Below are 18,615 nucleotides of genomic sequence, written 5' to 3' on the forward strand. Positions count from 1 at the left end.
CTTGCTGGCAGACAGGTTCAGTAAAAACTTCACCCCCTCTCCCCCCATCAGTAAACCAGGACATCCCAGCACCTACCCCCTCACCTCATCACCAAGGAGCAGGTCTTTAATGCCCTCTCAAAGGCAAAAAATACAGTCTCCATGGCACCTGACAACATCCCTGGCTGTGTTCTACATGGACTCAGGCATGGAATCCATTATAATGGACCTTGTAAACAAGGAAATTGTTAACCTCCAAACACTTGACCCACACAGTTTGGTTTTGTCAAAGGGAGATCATGCCTGTTAAACTTGGTTGACTTCTTTGAAACAGTCAAACAAAAGCACGCAGGTGAAATTGTCAGTATATTTGACCAAAACCAACTTAGAAAAGCAATTCACTGGGTCCACACCATAAGCTCCATACCTCCACAGGAATAAAAGGACAAAAATTCTTATGAACACACTTTAGTCCATACACAAAGAAAGTTAAGCGCTTTCGTCTCCCTCACCAAAACAGAGACTTCTTCAGAACTAAGTTATTATTCCCATAAGCACCTTATATAATAGGTGTCATTTACATTCTAGTTATAATTAGACAATTACAAATTAAAAATTCTATAATTAAAGTGATCCACATCACTCCATAAACTGACAACTTAAAACATTTATGTTAAAAGTATAAAATGTTGAAGCTTTGAGAAAAATACTGTATTACATTCAGAGCTCTCTTTTTTAACACCAGTGGTATAGTTTACATTTCAGTCTGCCAAAAATGTGGCAGTGACTATATAGGTAAGACAGAAAGAAAACCTAGAACAAGGATCTATGAACATCTGTATGCAATATTAAGGTGTAATGTGAATAATTCCCTGTATAAACACTCCTTACAGTGTCGGGACTTCACCAGATTCAAATTTGGGATCTTAGAACAAGTTCCATTAAATACCTGAGGCGGGTGGTGAGAGCTCCAGTTGGCGTTAAGGGAACTCTTTTGGATAATAAAATTAAACTCTAACAACCCACTAGGTATTAATGAGAACATTCCTTCGGCTCCAGTGTTAAAAAAGAGAGCTCTGGATGTAATATAATATTTTCTCAAAGTTGCAACATTTTATACTTTTAACATTTTTGTTTTGTTTTACATTTTCTGTTCTGTTGGGGTTGAGTTCTTGGCTATGGTCAGTTAAAAAAGTTATATACATAAGTCAAACTCTACTCGAGCAACCCACACACAAGACCTCAACCTGATTTGTGACATTAATAGAGCTTATTGGTGGGATAGATTTGTGTCTCAAAGACTCCTCCATCTGTGGAATAGACTCCCTCTCCATGTTAAGCAGAGTACCTCACTAGACCTCTTTAAGAGGAACTCGGACGACTATATGGGAAACAGAAATTACACCCCTGGGATCCCACCTGTGTACTTTCTGGACAGGTGAAACTGTGGATATCCCACAGCCATGTAAGTATCAACTAAAGAGAGAACTTGTAAGACTTAGAAAGCTTAATATAAGCAATATTGGTATGCATAATGCTCTTCTGTTCTTTTCTGTTCCTTCCCCAGGTGCCTTGGATCGGGAGTTCAATGTCTGTGCCCATGATTCAAGATTAGAGACACTGGGGGAAGCAAGTGGTATGCATGCAGCAGAATAGAAGTGTTATTGTAGCATTAAAAGTTAAAGATAGCTTTTTTGTTATTTTATAGAGTTGTATCAAATTGAGCATACATATCCAAACTATAAACGCAAGTATGCATGCACAAGTCTGTAGTACAAATTAATTGTTAGAGTCCAATATTAGACTTTAGCCAGAGGTTGTGGGTTCAAATACCACAATTCACAACTATACAAGGCTAACAAAAATGAAGCAGGCAAACGGGCTCCTCACAAATATTTAATAAAGTAAGCACTTTTGTCCAAAAATACAAAGGGCTTCATCAGAATAACTACTAAATCTAAAATCACAGTATAAATACCCACTTCCATTAACAAAACCCCTCCCCTGAATTAACATTTCCAAGGCCACTGAAATAATCAGATGGCATCATTCTCATAAAGGTTACATATAAAAGCAAGCAGTATGTATAAAAACACTACTTGTTATACACAATAAAATTACTTATGCAAATATGCTGTAAGCCAACCTCAGCATAATAATATATACAGTAAAACATACAGAACAAAATAACCCTACACCTATAAAAAATAAGCCTCCTTTAACCGCAAGACACTACTTAGGGACATTGCATCATTCAGACCAGCCATAACTGTGGCATTAGTTTTTAACTGCTACTTCAATTCAAAAAAAATCTAAAAAATCATCACTAGGGCCAGCCCTCTGCCCCAAATCCACTTGGTCTATAACCACAAATCTGAATTCATGTGAAGGGTTGGAACCCACATGCTTAAATAAAGCATTTTTATCATTTTTCTTCCTGATATCGTAAATATGCTGGTAAATTCTCTTTCTAAGGCTCAGCTTAGTTTTTCCAATGCAGAATGCACTGCAGGATTTACACAGGGCCAAATAAACAACCCCATTACTATCACACTGGAATTTACCCTGTACCTTAATATTACCAAACCCTTCCACATAGAATTCATTGCCTTCAGCAATGATTGGGAACAATAGCCATATTTTGTCATTTTTCCAACTCCAGGCTTAGTACCAACATTTTCTAATAAATTCTTAAAACACGTGTCCTCCTTGTACCGATAACAGGTTTTTCCCCCACAATCTGTTTATAGTGTTCATCTACACAAAATATTCTCCATTTCTTTCTAATAATAGACCCCAGCTCAGACAAATTCCTGTTATATATTAACACCAAAGCTCTCTCAAAACTTCTATGCTCAGTACTTTGAGTTCGATTAAGTTCAGTAACCATACTACCTCCCTTAAGTAATGGGGTGAACTGTCCTACATATCGTTTCCTATTAACCTACGAAAAAATGAAAAAATTACAGTTAAAAGATCATCAGGATAGCCTCTAACTCTAAACATGGAAGTAAGTACTTCACATTCTTTCCTAAATTCCATTTCACCATCCTAGCCAAACCCACAAACTGGCCTTTGATCAAAGATTTTTTTCTGATGTAAGGCGTGCATACTCGAAAAATGCAACAAGGTATTAGAGTAGGAAGGTTTCCTGTAGATAGTGGACTCATACCTCCCCATCTCATAATTCTTGCTGATGGTCACATCTAAATAATTAACTGTGTGTCCTTGCACATCAAAAGTAAATCTAAGAAAATGGGTAGTCTTATTAAAGGACAACGATGGGATATTAAAGCAGATTGCTCAACCTACTGTCTCTTTTAGTCCCTGTTCATTGATACAGCCTTGAAAAACCACCCATACAGCTTTAAAAACTAATCCACTCAACTGTTTTCCCTGTTAGGCTTCCTACCTTTCCACACCGTTTTACTTTCACTTTGAAAACCAAGTTGATAAACCTCTAGCTGGCTCTGAAATGATGATGTCACATCTGCCAGAGCTCTTACTCTAGCTACTGGGATGTTTCCTCCCCCAAAATAATGTATTCCCCACCTGATTTGCATGCTGTATAGAAGAGCAAAAATGTCAAACTATAATCTCACTTTTCTGAAGAGCCCTACCGATATGTGACAAATTACAGGCAGAAGCACAGTAGCAGCTGCAAAAACTAAGAGCATAAATTTGCAATGACTATGCGTAGACATTAATTGCATATTTTTACATAAGAAGTAGATGTCTGTCACAATAAATCGGCAACACTACATCAGATTACAAGAAGTATGCAATACCGTAATTTTCTTAAATTACTACTTAAAAAAGCATGTGGATGCTGTCATGCAAGTCTGAAATATTTTGTGTTTATAGTGCATCATTTGTTAGCTATTTAACCAAACAGGAAGGAAAAATAATTGGGAGTTTGATGCTATGCAAAACAGTGATTATTCCCAGTGCTATGGAGCTTGGTTCTAAATTTGACAGGAGGAGTGCAACAAAAAAGTCTCCCACTGTAAGGAAGGAAAGGCTGACAAGAAAACAGTACATTAGTCTGGTCACCTGCTGTGAGCTGTCAATCACATGCAGATAATGGGTCAAATTACCCATAGCTCTTTGACAGCTAGGATAGGTAGGTGTGAAGGGGAGGGGAGATACCTTGAAGAACTAGATTTCAGCCTTCACAAAAGAAATTGTTAGCATTTCTAAGAAGGAAGAGCAATAAAATGCACTTTTCAGTTCTGTTCTGTAGCATTTGCTCTGCTTGTGTTTGAAGTAGTCATTGAAAAAGGATAAGATTTTAACCAAAAGTAGGTGACTATAACACAGCAGTGAATGCCTGCAAATCAGTGCACTGGCAGGAGCTTTAGGGAAAACATGGCAGATCTGATGTAATTTTTTGGAGACAAAATGCATTCGGGGATACTTAGAGGCAGACTAAACAGAATTATTTCAAGATGCCAGACCCCATCTGGTCAGTGTCAGAAATTGAGTATAAAATATCTAAAAAGCTGTAAATAGTCCCTAAGTGATGTTAAAATGTAGGAAACACCAAACCATGATGAAATAAACATGTTTTTTGAGTCACTAGGTGCGGTTGCCCTTTAAGATAATCAGTGAATCTATGTAATTTATCCATGCTGCCCTTCCTTACAAAAATCAGATTATCACAGTACCTACCATAGAAGGCCCAGCAGTCCTTAACTCATTACAGCCAAGTGACATCTCCAGGCATTTCTGCAGTTACCTCCTACTGTGCCTCTAGGCATCAAATATTGCCTGTTCATATTTGCATTAATAATTCCAAAATCATGCTACATACAAGGTATCAGAATATTATATCTTGAAGCATACATGATGACAAACACAATTGTATTAATACATGACCTCTGTTGATTAGTATTTGGTAGAACTGTAATGTGATAACTTAGTTAAAGGCTGAAGTTACACCGACTGGGAGTTAAAGGTACACACTTAAAAGAGCTCTACTGGAGAGAATGAGTTAAAATCTGAATCCAGGACATAATTTATTTCCCAATGAGCAAGGACAGCATTGGGGACACATATGGTACCTATAGCCAGCCCTGTTTTCTGCCTAAACAAATATTATCAAACACAAAGTAATTATTATGAAGGACCATTTCCATAAAACACCTTAACACTGAAGCTTTCTCATTACTGACCTTGGCAAAAACAGCAAAGATATTCATAAAACCAGTCCACTCCTATTTCATGAAGTATCACAGATTATAAATCCTGAACATCCAGTGTAACAAAAATATTCCTTGTTAAATTCATCCAAAGCTATTTTTGTCAAGAAATCCCATGAATCTTTCAAAATACATTGATTGTTCTTAAAAAATGTCCTGAGAATGGAAATCAATATACTTAGCCAAGCAATAAGATTTAGAGGCTTTTGCATCAACTATAGGCCTTAATGGTGGATTAGTAATACTCTTATGAAGCTTTGCGATGCCAAATATGGTGGTGGTGGGGGGCTCTTAGGATAAGGCACTTTCACAAAGTTTTACACTTCTAGTAATGTCTGTTCATTTAATAACATGCTCTCTAAATGGATATCAATATTTCTATATGCTATATGTAACTGAATTAAGGTCACCTCTTCATAGGTGTCTGAAAACAGCATGGAGAGCATCCTATTAACATAATCATTCCATTCCATTACAACTAAGCTCCCACCCTTATTAGGCTTCATAATTCTTAGTTGTCTATTACTAACAATGTCCTTTAATAATGCATTCTCCTCTGCAGTCAAGTTACACTCAGTAATAAAACTAGCAGGTGAATTCAAGTAATTCCGAATTTCAAATTTACATAGTTTTTCAAACAATGTAACCATAGGGTGATAAGGGAGAATAAACGTGCTAGGCCTCCTAACATCCAGACTTACTATAGAAGGGCCCTTTCCTTCTGTTCTACTTCTAAAAAAAAGGCACAATTCAGTTTTCTCAAAAACAATTTAAATTGCAACAATACATTGTGTACTTGGGCTTTCCTAGTAGGTAAAAACATCATACCTCTTTCAAATAAGTTAGCCCAGGAAACATCAATCTCACAAGCACTACAATTTTAAAATCACCCTGTTCATTGTGCACAATATTCACTATCTGACCCTCCATGCATTCAACACACACCTCCCTCCCCCTCCCTCTGTTCCTCCCTCTGTAGCTGTATGTATTCATCTGCTGTTCTTGATGTGCATAGGGCACCCACATCCAAACCCCACACCCACCAACTGTACAATGCTGTTATTTCTTAAATAATATTTACATTAAATGGAAAACTCTATACCAGTGGCACAAATGCCCTGCTGTAAACTGCATTCTGTATAACTGGAACACACATGTGCAATATATGCACATTTCAAGGATTACTTGCAGCAATTTGTAGTATAGTGTGCATCTATTAGGAGGTATAATTAAATGTAAAACTTAAGATAAAAGAGTTGTATAATTGTAGTAATGCATTGCATGTCTCATATGATAGTACAAATTTTATCTCTTTTTTTTCTTTCACCCCAACCCTTTTCTATCTTTTTTATTATTTTATTTTATTTTTAAACAGATTTTTTATTTTATTTCTATTTTATTTCTTTTTCTTTATTTTTATTATCTGTCATCAAAATGTGCCCATGTCATCCGTGTCTACCACATCACTAAATGCACCACAGTACACCAAGGTAGGCCAGCCCCATTGGATTAGCCTGCCCCTGCTCCACCAGCTCCACCATCAATACCCAGCACATCTGGGAGCCAACCTGGCAGTACTGCCTCTGCTGCCCTTGCACTACCTGCACCCATAGGTAGTCATGTCCCAGAGGCTGTTCCAGTGGTACCTTCTAGGAGCACTGGCAGTGGTGGTGATTTCATCACCTGCAGCAACTTGCCAAGGATGGTGTGTAGGGTCATGCACTGTACCATTGGTGCACAATTACACTGGATGGAGAGGCTGCTCTCCCTCATGTTCCATAGGAGGAGGAGGAGATGTTAAGCACTCCAGCCATCAGTGGAGTAAGGTGACAGTGATGACAGTCCAGTTGGTGAGGGCTTGATTCTCACTGTTTCCAAGCTTGATGGTCATGGGCCTGAGTTGTCCCCTCCCTCGCTCCAATCATGGTGTCCCCCAACCTTTTATGTCCATTAAGATCTCTGTTTCTTGTCTTGTTTGTCTTGTCTGTCTGCAATTGCTTCCTCACCTACACAACTTACCTGATCCAGACATGCCTACACCCTTTCCCCAACATTCCTCTCTATCTCTGAAATAAAAAATAAATGGGCACCTGTCCCACAAAAAAAATCGCACCATACATCACGCTTCATTTTGCACCTGTCTTCCTGCCCCACTTGATTTGGTCCAACTGGCTGTACAGCATGATTGCATTGTGGTCACCCCTCTTTGAGGAGGTGACAGTCCAAATTCAGTTAATATTCTGCACATGTCATCAGTTTACACTATTAAAGAAATGGATGGCTATTCGTCTTTCCTTTCTCCCTCCTGCATGTTCCTGTATTGCTTTCTCTTTGTTCTTCCCTCCGCTTGCTCCCCATTTCACCACTTTCCTATCTACCCCATTTTAACACCTTTAATCTGGTCAAAAAATAGATCCACACACAACACACATGAATAGCAGAAAAAGCAATGGAACCCTTCACTTTTTGTGCTCCATGTTTGCATGGAGGTATGCGATGCACACCAATGTGCAGTGACAGTCAGCAGCAACAAAATGCTGTGATTACCTCTGAGCAATGCTGCTTAAACATGCTGCCCTATGCTAACACACAGCAATACATGCACTATAAAGATATCTATGTTATTGCATTATCAATGTTTTAAGTATTAGATACATCTGGATTTGAACCCAGTATCATCTGGGCTCAGAAAGAAAGGTGTCAATGCATTTACACCTGCTGTCACAAAGTCAGTTAAGCAGCAGGTGTGTTTTATACACTCAGTACTAACTTTCAGACTTTAGCAATGTGGCTCACATTTGAGTACTGCTTAGCCATGTTCAAACATGAATAGTATTGGAAATGTGTATCTCACATGCATGAACACTTTGCCAACTGTTGCGCAAACTCACTGCTCACTGCACTATGGAAAAGCAAAACTTATTATGTGTTATTGCTGTTTACTGTCAATTTCCTGTGTATGACATGAAATTACATGTGGAAACATAACAAACTGAAGGCCCTATCTAACAATATGGCACATATTTACAATACAGTCATGTGTTGGCTCCTCCCAGGCACTGCAACCCTCAGTACTTTTTTTCACACATATATATCACCTACACTACAGAAATTAATATCCAATGTTGTGTGATATGCAATGCACATCAATCTAGTAGTGTGCAGAACTTGAACTATTGACCCATAACCCTAAAAAGCCTTATCTGCAAGGCTAGGGAAGGAATCAGCATTGTCCTTATTCACAGGGACATATATGACCTTCAACACACTTGACTCAATCCATGTTGGGTCTGTCAAAGGTTGCTCTTGCTTATTATATCTAGTGGACTTCTTTGATACTGACCCCAAAGACCTGAATGAGAGATAGCAAGACATATAGCCTATGATGAGTTATGCAAGGCCTTTATCACTATCCCCATTCATGTATCATAGAAAATCTCCCATCTGGGAATTAATTCACACATTATTAGATGGATAGCTAACTGGCTCACCGACGGAACAAACACTGTCAAAGTGAGGGACTGCACCTCCACCACTAGACCATTTGCCAGTGGAATGCCACAAAGATCTGTGCTGGGCCCTCAATTGTTTGGAAACTATTTCTCTGAAGCCCAGATAAAGGTGGATGACCGTGGTTTATCAAATCTGCAAATGACTGTTAACTGGAAGCAGTCATATAGAGCGCCCCAATGATGGTTACATATTACAGAAGGGGCCGACACAGACAAATGATTAGTACCAAACTTACAGACTGAACATAAAAGCAAGCAATGCCTCATGGCCCCCTTTGGCAATGAAGTACCCCTGATAATTATGATACACATGGCACCCCTCTAAGCTCAAACATAGTGTTGTGAGAGTTGGGAACACATATTGATAGCAATGTACACTTCAATCACTATGTGTCTATAATGGTGGGACACACATTCTACAATGCACACCTAATAAATAAGTCAATCACATCCAAGACTCGGAAGGTCATAGCTGTGTTGTACTCTACCTTTATCAGACCACTAATTAAGTACAATCCTCCCTTCTTGCTGTACTTCAGCAGACACCTGCAACAACTGTAGAAAACACTGAGGGTTGCAACTGGAAGAATCCAGGGCTTCCAAAACATGATATACATGGAAATGCTGAAAGACCTGTCACTGTACACAGTATCATGCAGGCTACTGAGAGGTGATCTATGCCTGGCTTATAGAGCAGTCTCAGACCCTACCCTACTGGAAATACTAAGCATTTGCAAATCAAATGTGACAAGAATAACTTCCTTCAGGTATCTCAACCTAGCCTGTGACATAAACAGAACATGCTGGGGAGACAGATATATCTCTCAGTGATTGACACTCCTCTGAAATAGCCTCCCACTGCATGTAAAGCAGTGCTCTTTAATGAAATTATTCAAGTACAACCTTGGCAGCTGGATGGTTGATTGTAAATTCAACCATGGGGTGCCACCTGTGTTATTCATAGACAGAGCCAGTCAATGCTGCTCACAAAATTGCTCTGCTAACAGCAACCATCTACCTATGCTCAATAACGGTACTTGTCTTTTTACACAGCTAGGCTTGTAAGCACCCTAGGGTCATTAGGCTAGTAACCTCCTATGAACCTGTGAAGCTATAAATCTATGCAGGCCTTCCAATATCTTCTCTCCAACATGGCCTGGTGATGTTATCCACTATAAATTGACTTGCAGTCTTGTATAAGTCAGACTTGTGCCATGGCGCTTGCATAAAGTACTGAGTTCTGTAGTCTGTGTACTTAGGTAAGGGTTCTATTCTCACTGCAGTAAAGTGTGTGTGTGTGTGTGTGTGTGTGTGTGTGTGTGTGTGTGTGTGTGTGTGTGTGTGTGTGTGTGTGTGTGTGTGTGTGTGTGTGTGTGTACGTGTGTGCTTGCTTTTGCTTGGCATTACAGAGAGCATTTTACACCTGCATGTCAGATACTGTTATAAGCATACTCTCCTCAGCAGGCACTGTTGATGTCATCAGCTATATCATATTTGTGTATTTTGTAATACTCCCACTAGGGCAGGGTCAGAGACTGGCTTGGTGGCCAGGCAAAAGTCTCCTTACCCTATGCAAGAAGATTACAGTGAAATGGCTTTTAATCTATCCACATACATCATGGCATTTTTTTGTTGACCTTGTGTTTTCTTGTTGAGAAAGCACTGTGGTCACTCCAGCTGCTGCATGTGTCTGGTGAGGTACATGCAAAAGAGAGAATCATCCTCTTTTAGTGTTCTGATGAGGTTTCAATACAGTTCTGTCACATAATCTCAAGATTTTAATATGATGGCATGACTTATGATGTGTACGACATAGGCTTTCAATGACAGTGTGGACACTTGGTGGTCGAATTCAGATTAATATCTACATGTGTTCCCAGTGCTTACATCACTGGGTTTCAACATAGCAGGACTGTTGATAATGCTGTGATTAACATAGAATTCCACTTTTCAGACAGACAACATAAAAAGACACATTTCTGCATTTATCTGTAGATCGTCTGCCTTTGTCACCAATCATTTGTCTTTGTTACTCCTCCTGTACTATGTTATCATTGGTGGACTCCATGATTGCACCCAATATGCAATAATTAGCAAACTTGGTAAGCCAAAGGCCATACTCTGAACTGTCAAGAAATAAGAGTACAAACACTGAAGGCCCAAGCACAGATCCCTGGGGTTTGCCAATGGTGACAGCTCTACTGGTACAGGTTGACTCAACTGTCGGTGAGCCAATTGATTACCCATCTAGTGACGTAAGGGTTAATGCCCAGTTGGGAGGGTTTCTCAATGAAATCTGCATGGGGGATTGTGTCAAACCCTATGGCAGATCACGATAGGCAGCATGCACTGTCTTGCCTTCATCTGGGCCTATCACATGGAAACAATGGGCCATGACAACATCAAAGATCACCTATGGCATGACTCAGCACATACAGCTTCCAGATACAGTGGAATACACACTTCAACACACCCTCCATATGTTCTTTGTTCCCATAGAAGGGTGTACATCAACATACATCCATCTGAGTTGGGGGTACATCACCTGATGTATGCATGCATAGAGACATCCTGACTCTTCTCAACTGTGAGGTAAACCAACATGTCAACATGGATCTCTTCTAAATGGACACTAGTAATATTCTGGTTATATGCAACAGACCTCCTGTGTCAGTTTTTAATGTTACATCATGTATTTTACATCTGATAGAAGTCCTCAAAGAGGTTATTGAGGGCATGCATGATGACAGCAGTATCATCTTGTGGAATTTGACCAGGTCAAGGCATTTGACACAAATCCACACTGAGGTATTCCATCAACACTGTCACATGTGGCCATAAACAGCCTTATCACCAAGTGGGTAGACAAGTGTGTCACATATGTGGTATCTCACTATGTTGAAATGTGTGACGTGACCTATATATTAGGACCAGTGATCAGGTCCATACATCAAGGCTGTCTGCAAGGCCCTTTCATTTTCATTATTTAAGTGATGGACATCACAGATGACATACACATCCTGTGTCCAAGCAACTGCCTAAACGTCTACTGATTGTGGGCAATCATTGACTCCAGCTGTGATATTAGTATAATACAGACAGCATCGATACATATCAAAGATTGCTGCCACAGCCATGACGGGTCTATATTACCAGATTGAAAACCCGTTTCAGCGAACACCACAAGACCGACATGTATAGCGTGAACCGCAAATATGCCGAACCCCCTAAACCACAAAATTTCAAATCTCGAATTGTCATAGTTGGCCAACACCACCGCACGCTACATACTACATACCCAAACATAATAAATAAAACACATACATACACTAACCAAACCCTACTTCTAACCCTACACTAAACCTTGCATACATTACTACCTATGCACTTACCTTAACCCGCACCTTAACCCTAAGGTCCATAACTATCGCGCACTTACCCTATAGACATATACCCAAACAAAACAAATAATCCACACACATACACTTATCAAAACCCTACTTCTAACCCTACACTAAATCTTACATGCATTACCTATCTATGTACTTACCTTAACCCGCACCCTAACCCTAAGGTCCGTAACTATTGCACACTTACCTTATGGAGCTATACCACAGACGGGCCAACAATGACACTTCGACATTTCGTGTTTCGCGGTTTTGAATGTTCACCGTTATCGTAGTTCACGCTATACGTGTCGGTCTTGTGGTGTTCGCTGAAATGGGATTTCAATCTGGTAATATAGACCTGCCATGACAACACTTGCAATGACAAGAAAATGGGATTTGTTAGGTCAGAAAAACAAACACACAACTCAAGTATAATGTTGACATCACACCCTATAATGAGACCAATGGGTATGTGACCTGTGTCCTGGGGTTGATAAGTGGAACCTCCACTAGCATGTAGTCACAGTGCTGACTACTCCCTTGTATGTTACACAAGTACTGAGTATGTGAAGGACATCCACATCAGAGGCCATAACTTCTTCATAGTTCCCAGCCTTCATCACACCAATAATGGAGTACAATGCACCCTTCATCATGTGTCTCCCTACACATCTTCCAGTGATGTGTAACTGAAGTGTAACACCTTTGTCACTGTGAGCTGTCACACAACTTATTGGCCATACCACGGTATTCTTTTTGTGGGATATACATGACTGCGGGTTTATATTACATAATCAAAAAGTCTGTTAACCGAACAGCCCTTACACTGAAAATGACATTCATCAAATTCACTCTTGTGGGAGGGGGGCTACACCCCCACGTCCCCCACTAATTATATATACCAACTGCAAGATTGCACTAGATTGAGGAAAGGGCAAATTTTCCAATTTTCACTGTATCTCAATCTCATTATGAGCAGGTTGATGAACGGTATTTTCGATGTAAGTTCCATTTGGTTAACAGACTTTTCGATTATGTAATATAGACACCATGACTGTCTGCAAGTTGTTACACCAGATGCATTTGTGCTACCTGTTCTGCTGATGCACACACTACATACATAGGTGTTTGACAACATTAATGGCATGGATATCATTCGTAAAAAAACAAGCAGAACTCCACAATGTCAGGTGTTGTACTTTCGGATAAACTATCCTTCCTCAGTGTCTTACAAAAATCATTCAAGACTAATACACTTAAATACAAATAATTAAACATCATATGACACAGTCAAAACTATCAGATAATATTCAATTAAAATTCAACAATTAAATCTTCCTACTAGGAGAGAATAGCGTAAGAAATATATATTATACACATCTATTTAGATTAACAATAATATATAATTAAACAATAAACTACATCAAAAAGCTTATTTTACTTTTTGCTGTTTTGTTTTTAAAATAGGCTTTAGTGTAACTTGCTTTATTTAAGCCTGGATATTTGTCTGCCTGTAGGTGGACTATCCACTAATATTCCTTAGTGTCTATTTTGTTCACTAAGTCACCTCGTCTCCGATTTTGATAGACAATATGTATAACTCTAAAACAAAATTGATGACTTTCGACATTTTCTTGGATATGTTAGCCCAACACCTTGTGTGACAGTCAGATAAAACACATTATTTCACTGTGCATTTCCTACTGTACTATATAGATATGTGATGGGTGTTGCTGCTACAACCGTCTTCCATTGACATGCCCTCATCAGCTGTACATTAGGTTGTTTCACTTGTCCTTTTTCCCTGTGTTCAGTCCTACAATTCATCTGTGTGTCCATGTACCATTAGAGATCATTTACACAGCTTCAGTACAGATCATCACAGGATGTCCGGATGTGTTCCTTTTCAAATTTGTGGCTTTCTGACATATCACTGGGATTATCTCAGGACTGATGTGACTCATTATTACATACATTTGAGTTCATACCTCTCAACTGTTCAGATGTTTTGTAGAATGTCCAGATTTTTGCCTTATTTTTGATCTTTTACTCATAAAATTTTGGTTTTCTGGCAAATCAGTGGCATATCATTGTGGACTGAAATCAGAAAATAATGACAGACATTTGAGTTTCAAACTTCATGCTCTTCAGAAAATTCTTGCTAATGTAAACCTATTATTCTATCAACTTTCTAAGTTTGTGAGAGCAACATTAAAATCTGTCCCTATTTTTGGGCCTTTGTACTCCCATTATTTATAGCTTTGTCCAGATTTCTTTCTCTAAGAGGTTGAGAGGTATGTTTGCGTTTCATACTTCAAATCCTCCAGAACATGTACTCCTACCACATTTCTATGAGGCATCTACGTCAAACATGTCCCTATTTGTGGAACATTGTCCACACATTATGTTGGCCTTTGTGCAGATGTGTTGAACTAAGAGATTGATACCTATCTGTGAAGCCCTGCTGATCATTGTGGCATTCCGTGCAAAACCACAGACTGTAAGTGCTCTGCTTTAAACAGGATTGCTATCTATGTTGGCTTATACAGTTTCCTGGCAGGCAGCACTGTTGCCAGCCCTGAAACCTCACTTAGACATGGCGCATGGCATGAATATGCATTACGCAGTGGTGCATGCTGCTGCTCAACATGCACCACTGCGCACACATGTAAACTCCATGTAGGCTTCACGTACAGCCTACAAGGAGTTTATTGAACCCTGGAGAGTAACCTTATCCTGTGTGAAAACAGATTAAAATGTAGATGTCACTGCTCCTTCATTTTATGAGACAGTGAAAACTGGTGGTATTATTTCCTGTATTCAAAACATGAAATAAGTAAATAAACTCTCAGTCTGATACCAGCTAAACTAATCTGAGAGCAAAAATAAACTGTAAGATCTGGTACATTGAAAGGGAAAAGCATAAGCTAAAATACAAACAGTGCCATTATATATATATTTTTCTCACAAACATAATTTGGTTTAAAAATAGGCAGTGGTAGTGTGCATATATGCAAGTTCACTCGATCTGGTACATATGTAGCTGATTTAACTGCATGTTTGTTATTCATTTGCCAAGGTATGTAGACATACTAATACAGTCAGAGAATAATATTCATTTTAAAATTAAATATAAACAGTTCTAAACATAGCCATCATTTCCTATGTTTTTATCATGCTATTAACATATATCAGGTAAAAAAATGAAAAATATTACAAAATACAAAATAAGTAAGACGTAACATAATTCGACAAAGTCTAGATGTCTGACACAGGATGGATTAAAAGAAACATTAGTCGTAGTTAAAGAATAGTAGAATAAGTAGTTGTTATTCAAGTAACAATAATATTGTAAACATGGTGTTATAACATTAAATGGTGGAAATTATTATGTGATAATTTCATACAATACATTATATGAGTGCAGCAATAATTATAAGATGTTCTAGAATAACATGTTGTGAAAAAAGATGGACAATGAAACAAAAATTAAATACATTGACAAATGCTAGCTAATGACGCACTTTTACTGTCTCCCAGAAATCTGTAACAATTGCACATGGCATAAATAAACTGTTTCTAAGTGACAGTTGAGCAGAAATATTTCTGAACGATGATCCTTTAATGTAGTTTAGCTAAAAGGCAAACAAGGCATCTTTTTGAAATTTTCCTGCAGTCTATGACAAATCTGTTCTAAAAGAAAATTGAGATAACCAGGTTTTAAGAGGTATCAGAAGACCTTTCAGTAGGGTCTCTATTATATTCACAAAAGCCAACAATGTCAAATCTGACATTGTCGACAGAGAAAATCGAACGTACAGAATCTTGAGTGTGCAAATGGAAATCTCCATAAGGGGAGATTTCTATTTACTGCAATGTAGTGCAGTCTTGGAGTTGGTATATTTAAGTAGCGGGGGGTGTGGGGGAAGCAGGGGGGCTTGCCCCCCTGCTTAAACCCATTAGGGTACTTTTTTTCTTTTTCTTTTTTTGTCTTTTTATAAGGTCAATGTTTGAAGACATTGACCATATGGTTTCGACCACATGTTGTTCGATGTTTTCAAATGTCGATCTTATAATATAGACCCTTTCAGTAACTGTTTAATGTAAACATATGCCTAACATTTTTACATTTTTCAGTGCAGTGTATTCTACCAATACTATTTGTTCCTGATATAAAGAAAATGATGCAAAAGTCAAAGTCTTAAGGCATCACTGCCATACTAAAGCTATGTGAATGCTTAATCTGGTTGTGGTATGGCTTCACTCCCAGCCAGTTTATTTTGGAGAATTTTGAACTCCCTCCATTAATTTCAGCAACAGGCATTGAAACTATTGCTGAATTGGGATGATGCCCAGGAAACCAACTTTTCAGAGTGGCTATCCACCAAGTGTTGGGAAAATTGGCTTGCAATAATTGCCGCTGTTAGTATAACACTAACCACATGTGCAAAATTGGAAAAAAGAGGGTGGAGATGGTTGGGTACATAGATGGAATGAGCTCCTATGACCTAGTCATTATTTTTAAGTGCAATTATGTGAGATAACAAGTCCAAGCAGATTGATCAAATTTTGAACGTATGAAAACTCTATTTCTCAGAGACTGTGGTAGGAAAATTGAATAGGTTGAAAAAGGAGTTCATCAAACTTGGGGTAAAACAATAAACATGACAGATATATAATAATAGTATTCCTATGTTTGCAAAAATGCAGTTCACATAAATATATATCACTTTGTGGATTTTGATATTCACGGAACAGTATATACTAGTTTTGCTTGCAACCTTGGAGATAGATATTTTTAAATTTTGTCCCCCTTTTTCCAAAGAGGTTGACCTAGGTTAAAAAATAATTGATGGTGTGTGGTAATAGCCCCCAGTGGGAATACAGAAAGCTAACCCCCCCCCCACACACACACACAAACACATATATACACTGCAAAAATATTTAAAGGAACATTTTATTTTCAGTTAAATCCTTTTTTTCAATGAATTACATTTAGGCTGATTGGTTTTCAGTGAACTTATTTAGAGCATTATATTACAATGAATAACATGGATGTGAATTATGCATCAGTGATTAACACTAGATCCATTTTGTAAAAGTCAAAATAAATGAGGGCAATTACAGTAGGATAGTCACACCATCAAGATGTTTTGTTGATATTTTTGCGATTTGGGTTAGTGATGTTTAGACAGTTAAGGAATTTGTTTCATAGGTTCATAGATAGGTACTAGTCTATTGGCCCTAGGGCCTATATAATCCTAGCCAAAAAGGTACCCTGGCTTTCGCCACCTAAGAAAATTATTTTCCTGTGGTCCTGTCAAGCTGAGCCACAGAGGTGAATCCCAGGGTGAATGTACTATTTCCCATCCAATCATCAAGATTTTTCTTGAAGAGTAGTAATGAGGAGCTTTGTTTGATATAGATAGGTAGTTTGTTTCAGAGTATGGGAAGTCTCTGGACATGAATCTATCCCTCCAGCATGTTCTGTTTATTGTAGTGACAAGGTTTAGGTCCCTAAAGTGTGCAGCTCAGAGGGATTGGGATTTCTTTAAGTGGAGCATGTCCAACAGCTCTGGGTTTGACATAGCTTTGTATGTTAGGCAGAGATCACCTCTGAGTAGGCGATATGCGATGGAGTAAAGCTGGAGTTTTTTGAGACGATCTTCATTGGACATCTGTTTGAGGCTGGTAATCCTCTTTGTGAGGTATTTCTGTGGCCTTTCCAGTTGTTTTAGATGTCTTGTGAGGTACATACCAAAAGGGGCATTGTACTCTATAATGGGTCTAATGAGTGACGAGTAGAGGGGAACAATGACCTCTTTTTTCCTGGATGAGAAACATTTTGTGATGTGATGTGCCACATAGAAGGATTTGCTGACTACTGCTGCGATGTGATTAACAAAGGAGAGACTACTGTCCACCTGTGTCCCAAGGTCTCTTATCACACTTTCGTTGTTAAGTATACTACTGCCTATGTTGTAGTTCATGGGTACAGAGTTTTTACCAAAGGGGATGACAATGCACTTTTTGGCAATGAGCTTGAGGCCATGGCTTTGACACCAGGCATCTGTCTCCATGAGTCCCTTTTTTAGGATGTCCACATTGTTAGGAGTTTCAATTATGGCTCCTAGTTTGCAGTCATCTGAGAACTTCATTAGCCAAAGACCTTCTGTGTTAGCCTGTACTTCAGAAAAGTAGATACCAAACAGGAGAGGACCCAGGACTGAACCTTGTGGTACTCCACTTGTCACTGGTCTGAAGTCGGATTTAGAGTCTGCTACTTTCACAGTGTGGGTTCTGTGAGCGAGCCAGCTGGCAACCCATCTTGTGACATAGGGATTTATACCTAGTTTAGTGTGTTTATCTATAATGCCAGAGTGGGGGATGATGTCAAAAGCCTTGGTGAGATCTAGATAGGCTGTGTGAACCACCTTACCCTCGTCTACGGCTTTGGTGACTGATTCAAAGAAGTCTATCAGGTTTAAGAGACATGATCTGCCTTTTACAAACCCGAACTGGGTGCGGTCCAGA

Source organism: Protopterus annectens, chromosome 8.part0 (assembly GCF_019279795.1).
Source record: "Protopterus annectens isolate FY-2018-M chromosome 8.part0, PAN1.0, whole genome shotgun sequence".
NCBI lineage: Eukaryota > Metazoa > Chordata > Ceratodontiformes > Protopteridae > Protopterus > Protopterus annectens.